Source organism: Raphanus sativus, chromosome 9, assembly GCF_000801105.2.
Source record: "Raphanus sativus cultivar WK10039 chromosome 9, ASM80110v3, whole genome shotgun sequence".
Lineage (NCBI taxonomy): Eukaryota > Viridiplantae > Streptophyta > Magnoliopsida > Brassicales > Brassicaceae > Raphanus > Raphanus sativus.
In genome coordinates this window covers 16,930,789-16,935,585 of record NC_079519.1, presented here as the reverse complement: position 1 = coordinate 16,935,585, position 4,797 = coordinate 16,930,789, and the positions used below count along the sequence as shown (strand labels likewise).

The window sequence follows — 4,797 nt, the reverse complement described above, 5'->3', positions numbered from 1 at the left end:
ACTCCATTATCAACCCCCTTCTTGTCTCTTATCTCCAGATCAAACTCTTGGAGCAAGAGAATCCATCTTAAGAGCCGCGGTTTAGCATCCTTCTTCGTGAGTAGGTACTCGAGAGCCGCGTGGTCTGTGTGCACAATCACCTTTGATCCAACCAGATAGGATCTGAACTTCTCAAAAGCGAACACGATGGCAAGGAGCTCCTTCTCCGTGGTTGCGTATCGGCACTGAGCTTCATCTAAGGTTCTGCTTGCATAGTAGATCACGTGAAGCTTCTTGTCTTTACGCTATCCAAGGACTGCTCCCACTGCAAAATCACTTGCATCTGTCATGATCTCAAAAGGGAGATCCCAGTCTGGAGGTTGGACAACTGGTGCACTGACTAGGGCTCCCTTGATCGTGTGAAATGCGGCTAAGCAGTCGCTGTCAAAGGCAAACTGAGCTTCCTTGCAGAGCAACCGAGTAAGTGGTCTCGCGATCTTAGAGAAGTCCTGGATGAATCTCCTATAAAAACCAGCGTGTCCCAAGAAACTCCTGATTCCCTTCACTGAAGTTGGTGGTTGCAGACTCATCATGACCTCGATCTTTGCCTTGTCCACCTCAATGCCTTTCTCTGATATCTTGTGTCCCAGAACAATCCCGTCTCTGACCATGAAGTGGCATTTCTCCCAGTTCAGCACCAAATGCTTCTCCTCGCATCGCTTCAGCACCCTGCACAAGTTTGACAAACAGACATGAAAGGAGCTTCCATAGACGCTGAAATCGTCCATGAAAACCTCCATTATGTCTTCGATCAGATCAGTAAAAATCGACATCATGCATCTCTGGAAGGTCGCTGGAGCATTGCACAAACCGAAGGGCATCCTCTTGTATGCATATGTTCCATAAGGGCACGTGAACGTCGTCTTCTCCTGATCATCTGGGTGGATGGGAATCTGAAAGAAACATGAATAACCATCTAAAAAGCAATAGTAAGGGTGGTTAGCCAGTCTCTCAAGCATTTGATCAATAAAAGGAAGTGGGAAGTGATCCTTATGAGTCGCAGCATTCAACTTACGAAAATCAATGCACATGCGATGACCAGTAACTGTTCTAGTGGGGATCAATTCATTCTTTTCATTGGTTATCAAAGTGATCCCACCTTTCTTAGGTACTACATGCACAGGACTAACCCACTTACTATCAGAGATCGCATAGATCACACCTGCTTCTAGAAGTTTCATTATCTCTTTCTTTACAACATCTTTTAGATTTGGGTTTAACCTCCTCTGATGTTCTACAGAAGTCATCGATTCATCTTCCAGGTGTATTCTATGCATGCACAGATCAGGTGAAATGCCAGGTATGTCAGCTAGAGAATAACCTAAAGCCTTACGATATTTTCTCAGCTCACACAAGAGCAAAGCAGTCTCTGCATTGTTCAGGTCAGCATTCACAATGACAGGATATGTGGAATTGGGTCCAAGAAATGCATACCTGAGTCCCTTGGGAAGGGGTTTGAGCTCTACCTTTGGAGCTTTCAGCTCGCTCCATGAGTCATCGGTCTGAGCTGCCGGAACAGACGGGTTCTGAGGCGCGGTTGTTCCAGTTGCTGTGCTGGACTCACTGTTCTCCCAGACTTAGATTCGCCACCATTCTCTCAATACTCCTGGCTGAATCCAGGAATTTGGCATAGGCATCAGCATCAACACTCTCTAAGCTCTGCTCGGATTCAGCTCCGACTAAGGCGAGTTCAAGCGGATCCTCGGTGAGAATCTCCTCTATCATTCCCTCATGCGGCTCTAATGGATCACCATCTTCTTGGACAGTGAAAGTTTGTCCATCCAGCATCGGTTTCTTGAGCATCTGATCCATCTCAAACTTCATCACAATATCTCCAAGGTGGAGATCAATCTTCCCTTGTCGGACATCAATGATAGCTCCAACAGTGCAGAGGAATGGTCTGCCTAGGATCAGGGGATCATTGGAATCTTCCTCAACTTCCAGAACAACGAAATCGGCAGGAACAATTGTGTTTCCAACCAGAACTTGAAGATCTTCTAGGATTCCAACTGAAGACTTCACAGATCGATCAGCAAACACCAGGGACATCCTGGTAGGCTTGAAGTCCGAGTATCCAAGGCGCTTAGCCACAGTATATGGCATGAGGTTTATGCTCGACCCTAGATCGACCAGTGAGCATGAGAAAAGTGTTCTCCCAATCTGAACCGAGAGAACAAATTTTCCCGGATCACCCAACTTCTTGATCCTTCTGTTCTGGAGCACTGCGCTGCACTCCTTAGAGACAATCATGAATTCGCTGTCATCAGATATCTTCCCATAGATCAGTCCCTTGACAAAGCTACGCATGGATGGTATCATTTGGATCGCACTCATCAGAGGGAGCTTGACAGTTAGGTCTTCCAGCATCTTCCTGCACTTCATCTCTTCTTTATCCTTGCGTGTAGCCTTAGCTGGAACAGGGTCAGGCACTTTCGGTACATACTGACGAGCAGGGGAAGGTGTTGCAGTCGGTGGAACAACCCCAGCGGGTCGCTCTGCTTCAGTCGGAACAGTCTTAGTAGGTTGTTCTGCATCTTCCTCATCTGTGGGTACAGCTTTAGATGGCTGATCCGACTCCTTCTGCTTCCCTTTCTCAGCCGATGTGAATCTCCTGGGGTCTAGATTAGGCAGTTGCTTTCCACTCCTCAAACCTACTGCATTGCACTCCTTGGGGTTCTTGTCTGTTTTTCCAAGGAGAGTTCCTTGCTGTCTCTTCACATTCTCAGCAGTCTGAGCAATCTGAATATCCATCTGTCTCATATGGCTTGAGATATTGTCATACTTCACACTCAGGTCATTGAACATATGATTCATCCTGGTGTTGATGTCGTTTGTGACATGGTTCAGTGCTTTCCCCTGGATCTGCTGTCCTTGGAGCAGTTGGCTCATCATATTGGCGAGGCTCTTCATGTCATCATGCGGAGCAGTCTGAGTTGGTTGTGCAGCTTGCTGATTAACCGGCTGTTTCTGGCTGTGGAATTGGGCATTCTGAGCTGGGTTAAGGACAAAGGTTCTTCCCTGATTGCCATAAGGCCTTTGGTATCCACTGTTCTGACCCTGGTTTCCTTGAGCTTTATCGTCTGGTTTAGGGGCATTGAACAGGTGGGGATTGTTCCTCACGTTAGGGTTCGGGTGATAGTTCTTGAACTGCCATCCTTGCCCATTCACATAACTCACTTCATGCTGATCCTCAGCCGACTGATCTGCCTCTGATGTGCCTTCCGCGGTAGCTTTATCCTGTGGGGATTCTTCCATGATGAAGACCTGGTTCTGGTTGCTCTTAATCAGCTGATCGACCTTGGCAGAGAGCTCATCAATCTTGCTGTTATCAATGCTCTTCACCTTCTGAGTGCGATCAGTCTCGCGGTTATTGTCAGCTGAGCTTGAGGCCATGTTCTTAATCAACTCGAATGCACCTTGAGTGGACTGAGTCATGAAGTCTCCCTTACTGGCTGAGTTCAAAGCGTTCCTGTCCTCCCAGCCTACTCCATCGAAGAACACTCCCAGCAGATAGTCTTCCTCAAAACCATGATGCGGGCACTCTCTGCGGTAGACGTTGAATCGCTCCCAAGCATCGCAGAACGGCTCGTCCACCAGCTGTTTGAAGGTCACGATCTTCTGTCTCAGAGCTGCCGTTTTTGATTTCGTGTAGAAGTGGCTTAAGAAGGCTTCTCGGACTTGTTCCCAAGTGGTGAGTGATCCCGTGGGTAGTGAATCAAGCCAGCGAGCAGCTTTCCCATCAAGAGAGAAAGGGAACAGAGTACACTTGATGTAATCGGGTGGTACTCCATTCGCTTTAGTGAAACCACACATCTTCTCAAAGTGCTCGATGTGGTCCATCGGTATCTCAGCAGGAAGTCCATTGAAGATCTTCCTTTGCACTAGACTTATCAAGGCTGGCTTGATCTCGAAGTCTTGCCTAGTGCACGGTGGAGGGGTTATGGCAGATCGCTTAGCAGGCAGATTACGCAGTAAGTTTCTCTGGCCGATCTGGACCACTTCCTCCTGTTGGTTCTGCTGGTTCTCAGCATTCAGAGCAGCTTGCTCGGCAGCAGCTTGCTGCGCTTGGATCGTCTGCTGCATCTGCTGTTGCATGAGTGCAAGTGCAGCAGTGAGATCATCTGGATGATCACCCATGTTGGTGTTTGTTGATCTCGGCTGTTGACGGTTCTGTGGTTCCAATCTCGCTAGTTCCTCGTTGGTAAGCTGATGCAATGGTCCTTGTGCGTTGCTCCGAGTGTGTCTACTGGTCATGCACCTGGATCATCAGCTGCAACTAATAAAATAACACGAGTTAGATATCTTAGACTAGATATGAAACCGAAAATTAGAGGTAAAAAATCTGGTCCCCGGCAACGGCGCCAAAACTTGATACACTAAAAATGAATCCTTCCTACTGCCAAGTTAATAGTTGCAATTGTAGTACTTGAGATTCAAATCCAGAGGACCAGTCTACACTCTAGTTCTATAAATTCAAGCTAAGAAGAAGATATAATTTGGTTGAAATAGGCGATAGTAAACAAGCAAAATAAACACGAGATTGATTCAATTAAACAAGAGCTAGCCTAGGGTATTTCATTGGGTGTTGAATTGGAGCCAAACAATTATTCAAGCGCGATGAAGTGCTTTCTAGAACTCGGATCACTCAGCTGGAACACTCCACTGTCGTGGCAGTGATCGCTTTGCAGATCGATCTCACCACCTAACTGTCGTTGGGATGAGGATCGATTGCAAGCTTTAGAGAACAGGTCCGATCAG

General features: G+C 47.2%; 1 non-coding gene across 1 annotated transcript; it reads left to right on the top strand.

The window, feature by feature from the left end:
* Positions 1 to 3,562: 3,562 nt before the first annotated feature.
* LOC130500510 (small nucleolar RNA R71) lies at positions 3,563 to 3,669 on the top strand. Its single transcript, XR_008939132.1, has one exon. It is a non-coding gene; the product is annotated as a small nucleolar RNA R71 (small nucleolar RNA).
* The last annotated feature ends 1,128 nt before the right edge of the window (positions 3,670 to 4,797 follow it).